The 11,850-nt window shown below is 45.2% G+C and overlaps 1 pseudogene; it reads right to left on the bottom strand.

Annotated features, from left to right (window-relative positions):
• Positions 1-1,064: 1,064 nt before the first annotated feature.
• Positions 1,065-5,313, bottom strand: LOC149327664 (uncharacterized; annotated as a pseudogene).
• Positions 5,314-11,850: the final 6,537 nt, after the last annotated feature.

Genomic DNA, 11,850 nt, shown 5'->3' with positions numbered 1-11,850 from the left:
TACGAATTCGTTTATACTCAATGAAACTGTCTATATTTTTCGTTCTGATAAAAGAGGCAAATAGTCTGTCACGATTTCTAATTCTTTTCAGAAGTTCAGCATTTATCCATGGTTTTCTGGCTTTTTTGCACTTTTTGAATTGCACTGTAGGAAAGGCTTGATTATAGAGCTCGGTAACTGTTTTAATAAAGACGTCATATGCTGTAACGGGGTCAGATAGTTGAAAAACCTCTGCCCAACTTGTTTCTGCTACTAAGTTTCTAAATATTGTGGTCTTTGCTTCATTAATGATTCTATATGTAATCGGTGCACTGATTTTGGAATGACTCTGTGTTGTAAAGTATGGTTTAAATGACAGGAAAATCGGCAAATGGTCACTAACATCAGCTATCAGTACACCTGCTTGCACATCATCCTTTTTGTAGCTTGTGAAGCACACATCTAGTAAAGTACGGCACATATCAGTCACTCTAGTTGGCATATGTATCACATTTTCACAACCAAACGAGAAAAAAATATCAAGCATCCTTTGCTGATTAGATTCAGGCAATAAGAGATCGATATTGAAATCACCACAAATAACTACGGGCGACTTAAACTGCATGCACTGTTCTAACATATTTTCAAGAAATACTAAAAACATTGCCTGTGATCCAGAAGGCGGCCTGTATATAACGGCAAATATGGTACCAACACATTTTAACATGACACACTCAAAGTGCTGATCTATGACACAGAAATCTTCAATGGTGACATAGTTTAGGTGGTTCATTACATAAATGGCCACACCTCCCCCTCTCTTATTACTCCGTGAAACTGATGCGCATTTGTATCCTGGAAATTGTATGACATCATAATCATTGGTAAACCAAGTTTCAGTGAAAGCTAAAAATTCAAATTTATGGTCTAGTGCTTTTAGGAGGGTTTCTACAGAATCCTGTTTATTCCGAAGGCTTTGCGCATTGAGATGGAATAAGGAAAGTTGATTTTTTTCTCGTAGACGCTTGGAATGTTTAAACGAATCAGCATCATGATAAGAATATGCTAACGAGGCTGTCATTTTCAAGGGTGCTGCTATCAGTTACCGTGGTGTGCATACGGCCTGTTACTCAACGTATCTTATCCAGATCGTTAGTCGTCCTAATCCTGATAACTCGGCTGCGGGGGCCACGACGAACAAACATTTTTCCATTCTTCAACCAGGCAAACTCATACTCTTTTTCCTTGGCCGTTTTTTTTCATTTTCCAAAAGAGCGCCTTGTTCTGTGCTGTCAGGTTTTCATTGAAGAATATTTTAGATTTCGCTTCCTTTAGCTGTCCCTTTTTTGCAAGCCATGCGTCTCTGGTTGAACGGGATAGGAAGCGTACAAGAACAGGTGTAACCTTCTTATTTATTTTATTTATGAATACTGTCAACCCTCATTTGAGGGTCATTACAGGGAGGGAAAGTGAAGAGACAAAGAAATGCACATATAACCATGAATGAACAAGCTTCCTTGAGCATACAATACAAGAGAGCGTTGAAACGCAACACAGTTCACACCACTGCAGAACCACCTGCTATAAAAAAAGCAATATTGGACAATCAGCTACGCGCCCATCTACAAGAATCCCATGCCTAGACGGAATCCCCAAGTGCATTCAAGAATGCCGCTACACCTGTAGACTCAGCAACGTGAGCGGGCAGTTTATTCCAGTGCTCAATAGCATCCGGAAAGAATGAGCAGCGAAAGACGTTAGTTCGTGTCAAGTATGGCCGAATTGCTTTGTGGTGGTTAAGGCGGGAGCTTAGTCTACCTGGAGGCTGCAGATATTTTTCTTTATTGATGTTAATTTCTCCGTGAATGATTTGGTAAAGTATTTTTAATCTCTGCCTTTTACGTCTTTTTTCTAATGTTTCTAGACTACATGAGTTTAACATCTCCGTTACCGAATCTGTTTTCCTGTATTTTGAACAAATAAATCTCGCTGCTCGTCTTTGAATCTTTTCTATTTCCGTTGAAAGAATCTTCTGCCGAGGAGACCATACTACAGATGCATATTCTAGGGAAGGCCGGATGAGAGATTTGTATGCTAAAAGTTTGACATCTTTCGTTGCTCTCCCCAACTTTCCTCTTAGAAAACACAGTTTTCTATGTGCCACCGCACAAACATTTTCGACATGATTGTGCCAACTTAGGTTGTGAGAAATTGACACCCCCAGATACTTGAATGTACTAACATTAACCAAATCGTGACCTGCAATACTGTACTGAAAAGAAATTATATTTCGTTTGTTAGTTATATGGGTAAATGTGGTCTTAGTGAAGTTGATTTTCATTTCCCATTTCTCACACCAAAGAGCAAAAGCCTGCAGGTTTTGGTTAATGTTAATCTGATCTCCTTCACATGTGACAGGTGCATAAATGAGGCAATCATCCGCAAATAGTTTCAGTTTAACAGAATTTCCAACTGCACATACTACGTCATTGATATAAACTAGAAATAGCAATGGCCCCAGCACAGAACCCTGTGGTACACCAGAATACACATCCAAAAAGCCAGACTCGCAATTGTCAACACGTACCGCCTGTTTGCGTTTCGCCAAGTACGCTTCTATCCATCTAAGGATGTCTCCATTAATGCCAGCCCTTCGCACTTTCAGGAGTAATTTGTCATGAGGAACCTTATCAAAGGCTTTTTCAAAATCTACACAAATAACATCAATCTGTCCCCGGTCATCTATAGCTTTAGAAAGGTCATGTATTGTCTCAATTAACTGTGTCACCGTTGAAAACCCTCGACGGAAGCCATGCTGACATTCAGAAAGTAGTCCATTTGTTTCCAAAAAAATGATAATATGTTTCGCAATAACATGTTCCATTACCTTACAGCAGATTGAAGTAAGTGACACAGGCCGATAGTTGTTCATAAGTGTGCGATTGCCACTTTTAAATACGGGTATAACAATGGCAGTGCGCCAGTCTTGTGGCAGATAATGAGTTACGAGTGATTTTCGGAATATAATTACCAAGTAGAAGGACATCCATTCAGCATACCGTTTCAAGAAGCATGTAGGTATTCCATCCGGGCCGATAGCTTTTTTTTCGTCCAATTCTATCAGCTGCTGAAACACGCCGCTTTGAGTAAAGCTGATAGCATCAATAGACGTTTCACGAGAATGTGCTTCGTCGTGTGCGTCGCTTTGGCTCGTGTTTCTTGCGAATACAGATTGGAAATATTTATTGAAGTGGTCGGCCATATTCGTTTTATCTGCAATAAGTTCGGCTCCCACTGTCACCTGCTTTACTCTTTCCTTTCTTTTATCAAGATAGCGCCAAAATTTCTCTGGAGAATTTCGCAGAAAACCACTAAGAGTGTGATTGAAAAATCTTTCTTTTGCAGCCGATAGCAACATTTTTATTTTTTGACGTAAAACCTGTATGTCGTTGAAGTCGGCTTTCTTTCTACGCAATCTTTTCAACTTCCGTTTCGCGTGAATGATATCCCTGGTGACCCATGGGTTGCGCTGCTTTGTTTTCTTAACTCTAGTTGGAACGTACCGGTCGACACAAGTACTGATGATAACTTTAAGACGCTGCCATAACCATTCAACTGATGCATTTTCAGAGGCACTTTCAAATTCATCAAAACAAGTTTCCAGGTAATCCAGGATGGATGTATCATCGGCCTTCCCGTACTCTTTGATTTCTACTCGAACCATAGGTTCCGCAGGAACGTTTACAGAAGTAAGCACTTTCACGAAAATAATTTTGTGATCAGATATTCCATCGGTGACATTTGTTTCAATATCTCCTACATTATTTGAGAGGAACACCAAGTCTAGTAATGACTGTGACTGAGGCGATATCCGTGTAGGTTGTCCAACTACTTGTCTCAAATTGTAAAAGAAAGCAATATCCAGCAATTTTTCCGCGCTAGAAATTTCTGTATGCCCAGGCGTAGTCAATCCCCAATCAATATGTGGCAAGTTGAAATCGCCAGTCATTATTAGGCGGGTGCTCCTAGTTACATGACTGAAAAGAAACTCATTTAACTTATCGAGAAAATCGGGTGAAGTATTCGGTGGCCTGTAAATTGCTCCTATGACGTACGCAGCACCAGAAAACATAATTTTACACCACACTGACTCCGGCATTTCGCTCGTAATCGTGGAAACTGAGAGCGATGACTTCACAATAATGGCCACACCACCCCCACGGGAATCTCGATCCCATCTGAGCATTGTGTAGCCAGGAGGAACAATGCAATCAGAAGAAACATCACTGTTGAGCCATGTTTCCGTTATGCAAACGACATGCGGGTTCTCTGAGAGCAATAAAAATTCCAATTCTGTGACCTTGTTAAGAATGCTGCGAGCATTCAACAGAACTATCCTGAGCTATGAATTACTTTCACTTCTGGAAGGTGACCCATTATGGCTGTCATCTGCTGTCTCCGATCCGTTGTGGGTGTTTCGAGCACCCTTACGTTGGGTCCGGCAGAGCAAACGCTCGTTTCGAGTGTCATCCCAAGAGTACAGACGGTCATCTATCTTCAGTTTATCGTGAACCAGCGATACCTTTTGTCCGTTAGATCGTTCGATCGTTCGTTAAAACTCTCCCCGACCTCACTGTCACTACTAGCACTCGCGTTGTTAGTGCTCTCCTTGATAGACCGTGAGGGCAATCGATGAACAGCCTCAACATCTGCCTCGGAAAGCAGCGGAAGTTCGAGATCAATAGCCAAGACATTAAGCTTTTCCAGTAGGTTTTCATTTTCATGATGGGGCAGCCCAAGTATTTCTAAATTTTGGCGTCTGCTGTACTGCTCTAGTTCGTTAACTTGTTGCCTTAATTCCTGGTTTTCTTGTTCTGCTACCAGAACCTCGAGTTTTTCCACTCGCTTTCCGAGGGCAGATATATCTGCATCCTGTTGCTTCATTTTCGACAAAACTTCGTCGTATTTTGTGGACATTTCCTGCATAAACTGCTCAATACCATCCACAGTGGCCTTTATCTCTCCTAGTGCGTCGATTTTCGATTTGATCTCAAGTACTTCTGTGAGCACGAGACGAACATCTGTAATTTCACTTCCAAGATTCATTTCCGGTTCCTCGCTTGTTTTCTTGCCACTATGGTTGCTTCGAGCCTTAGCTGTTTTGCATGTTGGGCATTTCCATGCTTTTTTTGCAGTTTCTGCCTTTTTCTTGTATGTGGCTTCACTTACCCCAGAACATGTGCCAAGATGATACACATAACAACACTCTGAGCATGTCAGAAACGCTTCATCCTCAGAAAACTGTTCGTTGCATGCAAGACATGTGTCAGCCATTTTTCACTTGTCACGACAGACCGAGCAGTCAGCAGCAGCGGCTACCAGAAGAAAAAAATAGCTAAAGTTGCATTTCAAGGGGAAAAGGAGGAAAAAAAAAAACCAACCTGTAAATTAAGGTGATGTTTTTAGGGCTCGGATAGTAGGTCCTGCGGTGCCACTGCTGCTGAATGCTTGTGAAGCAGATCCCCGGTGGCAAGCTGCTTTTATAGCTGTTGGGCGGTGACGTCACGAGCTACGTCGATGTTAGCAGCCAGTTTCCCAGCCACGTTTCCGATCGCCAGTCATTCTGCGGTAGCTCATCCGGGGCAGATGTACGCAATCGGCTCCTGTAAATTAAGGTGATGTTTTTAGGGCTCGGATAGTAGGTCCTGCGGTGCCACTGCTGCTGAATGCTTGTGAAGCAGATCCCCGGTGGCAAGCTGCTTTTATAGCTGTTGGGCGGTGACGTCACGAGCTACGTCGATGTTAGCAGCCAGTTTCCCAGCCACGTTTCCGATCGCCAGTCATTCTGCGGTAGCTCATCCGGGGCAGATGTACGCAATCGGCTCCTGTAAATTAAGGTGATGTTTTTAGGGCTCGGATAGTAGGTCCTGCGGTGCCACTGCTGCTGAATGCTTGTGAAGCAGATCCCCGGTGGCAAGCTGCTTTTATAGCTGTTGGGCGGTGACGTCACGAGCTACGTCGATGTTAGCAGCCAGTTTCCCAGCCACGTTTCCGATCGCCAGTCATTCTGCGGTAGCTCATCCGGGGCAGATGTACGCAATCGGCTCCTGTAAATTAAGGTGATGTTTTTAGGGCTCGGATAGTAGGTCCTGCGGTGCCACTGCTGCTGAATGCTTGTGCTTGTCCTGTTGTGCTGTTGTGCTTGTCCCAACGGAGTGCTGAATGGAAGCACGACTAGTTTGTTTCAAGAATAGCATGCAGCCATCAGTGCTTATAATGTTCGCTATAGCTCTGCGCCATCAGGTTTTATGTCTGCGGTACCCCTCCGAACGGCGCAGTGTATGGACGCATAGCGCGCTTATTTTAACAGGATCACACTACTGCCAACTTAATATGCTCTCTCGTGCTTAGCACTTGCAGGCTAGACCTGTTGTGCTTGTCCCAACGGAGTGCTGAATGGAAGCACGACTAGTTTATTTCAAGAGTAGGATGCAGCCATCAGTGCTTATAATGTTCGCTATAGCTCTGCACCATCAGGTTTTATGTCTGCGGTACCCCTCCGAACAGCGCAGTGTATGGACACATAGCGCGCTTATTTTAACAGGATCACACTACTGTCAACTTAATATGCTCTCTCATGCTTAGCACTTGCAGGCTAGACCTGTTGTACTTGTCCCAACGGAGTGCTGAATGGAAGCACGACTAGTTTATTTCAAGAGTAGCATGCAGCCATCAGTACTTATAATGTTCGCTATAGCTCTGCGCCATCAGGTTTTATGTCTGCGGTACCCCTCCGAACGGCGCAGTGTATGGACGCATAGCGCGCTTATTTTAACAGGATCACACTACTGCCAACTTAATATGCTCTCTCGTGCTTAGCACTTGCAGGCTAGACCTGTTGTGCTTGTCCCAACGGAGTGCTGAATGGAAGCACGACTAGTTTGTTTCAAGAATAGCATGCAGCCATCAGTGCTTATAATGTTCGCTATAGCTCTGCGCCATCAGGTTTTATGTCTGCGGTACCCCTCCGAACGGCGCAGTGTATGGACGCATAGCGCGCTTATTTTAACAGGATCACACTACTGTCAACTTAATATGCTCTCTCATGCTTAGCACTTGCAGGCTAGACCTGTTGTACTTGTCCCAACGGAGTGCTGAATGGAAGCACGACTAGTTTATTTCAAGAGTAGCATGCAGCCATCAGTGCTTATAATGTTCGCTATAGCTCTGCGCCATCAGGTTTTATGTCTGCGGTACCCCTCCGAACGGCGCAGTGTATGGACGCATAGCGCGCTTATTTTAACAGGATCACACTACTGCCAACTTAATATGCTCTCTCGTGCTTAGCACTTGCAGGCTAGACCTGTTGTGCTTGTCCCAACGGAGTGCTGAATGGAAGCACGACTAGTTTATTTCAAGAGTAGCATGCAGCCATCAGTGCTTATAATGTTCGCTATAGCTCTGCGCCATCAGGTTTTATGTCTGCGGTACCCCTCCGAACGGCGCAGTGTATGGACGCATAGCGCGCTTATTTTAACAGGATCACACTACTGTCAACTTAATATGCTCTCTCATGCTTAGCACTTGCAGGCTAGACCTGTAGTGCTTGTCCCAACGGAGTGCTGAATGGAATCACGACTAGTTTATTTCAAGAGTAGCATGCAGCCATCAGTGCTTATATTGTTCGCTATAGCTCTGCGCCATCAGGTTTTATGTCTGCGGTACCCCTCCGAACGGCGCAGTGTATGGACGCATAGCGCGCTTATTTTAACAGGATCACACTACTGACAACTTAATATGCTCTCTCATGCTTAGCACTTGCAGGCTAGACCTGTTGTACTTGTCCCAACGGAGTGCTGAATGGAAGCACGACTAGTTTATTTCAAGGGTAGCATGCAGCCATCAGTGCTTATAATGTTCGCTATAGCTCTGCGCCATCAGGTTTTATGTCTGCGGTACCCCTCCGAACGGCGCAGTGTATGGACGCATAGCGCGCTTATTTTAACAGGATCACACTACTGTCAACTTAATATGCTCTCTCGTGCTTTGCACTTGCAGGCTAGACCTGTTGTGCTTGTCCCAACGGAGTGCTTAATGGAAGCACGACTAGTTTATTTCAAGAGTAGCATGCAGCCATCAGTGCTTATAATGTTCGCTATATCTCTGCGCCATCAGGTTTTATGTCTGCGGTACCCCTCCGAACGGCGCAGTGTATGGACGCATAGCGCGCTTTTTTTAACAGGATCACACTACTGCCAACTTAATATGCTCTCTCGTGCTTTGCACTTGCAGGCTAGACCTGTTGTGCTTGTCCCAACGGAGTGCTGAATGGAAGCACGACTAGTTTATTTCAAGAGTAGCATGCAGCCATCAGTGCTTATAATGTTCGCTATAGCTCTGCACCATCAGGTTTTATGTCTGCGGTACCCCTCCGAACGGCGCAGTGTATGGACGCATAGCGCGCTTATTTTAACAGGATCGCACTACTGCCAACTTAATATGCTCTCTCGTGCTTTGCACTTGCAGGCTAGACCTGTTGTGCTTGTCCCAACGTAGTGCTGAATGAAAGCACGACTAGTTTATTTCAAGATTAGCATGCAGCCATCAGTGCTTATAATGTTCGCTATAGCTCTGCGCCATCAGGTTTTATGTCTGCGGTACCCCTCCGAACGGCGCAGTGTATGGACGCATAGCGCGCTTATTTTAACAGGATCACACTACTGTCAACTTAATATGCTCTCTCATGCTTAGCACTTGCAGGCTAGACCTGTAGTGCTTGTCCCAACGGAGTGCAGAATGGAATCACGACTAGTTTATTTCAAGAGTAGCATGCAGCCATCAGTGCTTATATTGTTCGCTATAGCTCTGCGCCATCAGGTTTTATGTCTGCGGTACCCCTCCGAACGGCGCAGTGTATGGACGCATAGCGCGCTTATTTTAACAGGATCACACTACTGACAACTTAATATGCTCTCTCATGCTTAGCACTTGCAGGCTAGACCTGTTGTACTTGTCCCAACGGAGTGCTGAATGGAAGCACGACTAGTTTGTTTCAAGAATAGCATGCAGCCATCAGTGCTTATAATGTTCGCTATAGCTCTGCGCCATCAGGTTTTATGTCTGCGGTACCCCTCCGAACGGCGCAGTGTATGGACGCATAGCGCGCTTATTTTAACAGGATCACACTACTGCCAACTTAATATGCTCTCTCGTGCTTAGCACTTGCAGGCTAGACCTGTTGTGCTTGTCCCAACGGAGTGCTGAATGGAAGCACGACTAGTTTATTTCAAGAGTAGGATGCAGCCATCAGTGCTTATAATGTTCGCTATAGCTCTGCACCATCAGGTTTTATGTCTGCGGTACCCCTCCGAACAGCGCAGTGTATGGACACATAGCGCGCTTATTTTAACAGGATCACACTACTGTCAACTTAATATGCTCTCTCATGCTTAGCACTTGCAGGCTAGACCTGTTGTACTTGTCCCAACGGAGTGCTGAATGGAAGCACGACTAGTTTATTTCAAGAGTAGCATGCAGCCATCAGTACTTATAATGTTCGCTATAGCTCTGCGCCATCAGGTTTTATGTCTGCGGTACCCCTCCGAACGGCGCAGTGTATGGACGCATAGCGCGCTTATTTTAACAGGATCACACTACTGCCAACTTAATATGCTCTCTCGTGCTTAGCACTTGCAGGCTAGACCTGTTGTTCTTGTCCCAACGGAGTGCTGAATGGAAGCACGACTAGTTTGTTTCAAGAATAGCATGCAGCCATCAGTGCTTATAATGTTCGCTATAGCTCTGCGCCATCAGGTTTTATGTCTGCGGTACCCCTCCGAACGGCGCAGTGTATGGACGCATAGCGCGCTTATTTTAACAGGATCACACTACTGACAACTTAATATGCTCTCTCATGCTTAGCACTTGCAGGCTAGACCTGTTGTACTTGTCCCAACGGAGTGCTGAATGGAAGCACGACTAGTTTATTTCAAGGGTAGCATGCAGCCATCAGTGCTTATAATGTTCGCTATAGCTCTGCGCCATCAGGTTTTATGTCTGCGGTACCCCTCCGAACGGCGCAGTGTATGGACGCATAGCGCGCTTATTTTAACAGGATCACACTACTGCCAACTTAATATGCTCTCTCGTGCTTTGCACTTGCAGGCTAGACCTGTTGTGCTTGTCCCAACGGAGTGCTGAATGGAAGCACGACTAGTTTATTTCAAGAGTAGCATGCAGCCATCAGTGCTTATAATGTTCGCTATAGCTCTGCGCCATCAGGTTTTATGTCTGCGGTACCCCTCCGAACGGCGCAGTGTATGGACGCCTAGCGCGCTTATTTTAACAGGATCACACTACTGCCAACTTAATATGCTCTCTCGTGCTTAGCACTTGCAGGCTAGACCTGTTGTGGTTGTCCCAACGGAGTGCTGAATGGAAGCACGACTAGTTTATTTCAAGAGTAGCATGCAGCCATCAGTGCTTATAATGTTCGCTATAGCTCTGCGCCATCAGGTTTTATGTCTGCGGTACCCCTCCGAACGGCGCAGTGTATGGACGCATAGCGCGTTTATTTTAACAGGATCACACTACTGCCAACTTAATATGCTCTGTCGTGCTTTCCACTTGCAGGCTAGACCTGTTGTGCTTATCCCAACGGAGTGCTGAATGGAAGCACGACTAGTTTATTTCAAGAGTAGCATGCAGCCATCAGTGCTTATAATGTTCGCTATAGCTCTGCGCCATCAGGTTTTATGTCTGCGGTACCCCTCCGAACGGCGCAGTGTATGGACGCATAGCGCGCTTATTTTAAAAGGATCACACTACTGTCAACTTAATATGCTCTCTCATGCTTAGCACTTGCAGGCTAGACCTGTAGTGCTTGTCCCAACGGAGTGCTGAATGGAATCACGACTAGTTTATTTCAAGAGTAGCATGCAGCCATCAGTGCTTATAATGTTCGCTATAGCTCGGTGCCATCAGGTTTTATGTCTGCGGTACCCCTCCGAACGGCGCAGTGTATTGACGCATAGCGCGCTTATTTTAACAGGATCACACTACTGACAACTTAATATGCTCTCTCATGCTTAGCACTTGCAGGCTAGACCTGTTGTACTTGTCCCAACGGAGTGCTGAATGGAAGCACGACTAGTTTATTTCAAGAGTAGCATGCAGCCATCAGTGCTTATAATGTTCGCTATAGCTCTGCGCCATCAGGTTTCATGTCTGCGGTACCCCTCCGAACGGCGCAGTGTATGGACGCATAGCGCGTTTATTTTAACAGGATCACACTACTGCCAACTTAATATGCTCTGTCGTGCTTTCCACTTGCAGGCTAGACCTGTTGTGCTTATCCCAACGGAGTGCTGAATGGAAGCACGACTAGTTTATTTCAAGAGTAGCATGCAGCCATCAGTGCTTATAATGTTCGCTATAGCTCTGCGCCATCAGGTTTTATGTCTGCGGTACCCCTCCGAACGGCGCAGTGTATGGACGCATAGCGCGCTTATTTTAAAAGGATCACACTACTGTCAACTTAATATGCTCCCTCATGCTTAGCACTTGCAGGCTAGACCTGTAGTGCTTGTCCCAACGGAGTGCTGAATGGAATCACGACTAGTTTATTTCAAGAGTAGCATGCAGCCATCAGTGCTTATAATGTTCGCTATAGCTCTGCGCCATCAGGTTTTATGTCTGCGGTACCCCTCCGAACGGCGCAGTGTATTGACGCATAGCGCGCTTGTTTTAACAGGATCACACTACTGACAACTTAATATGCTCTCTCATGCTTAGCACTTGCAGGCTAGACCTGTTGTACTTGTCCCAACGGAGTGCTGAATGGAAGCACGACTAGTTTATTTCAAGAGTAGT

Source organism: Amblyomma mixtum, chromosome 10 (assembly GCF_055824585.1).
Source record: "Amblyomma mixtum isolate Tamu chromosome 10, ASM5582458v1, whole genome shotgun sequence".
Lineage (NCBI taxonomy): Eukaryota > Metazoa > Arthropoda > Arachnida > Ixodida > Ixodidae > Amblyomma > Amblyomma mixtum.
The sequence above is the reverse complement of the archived record's forward strand: the minus strand, read 5'-3'. Positions and strand labels throughout refer to the sequence as shown.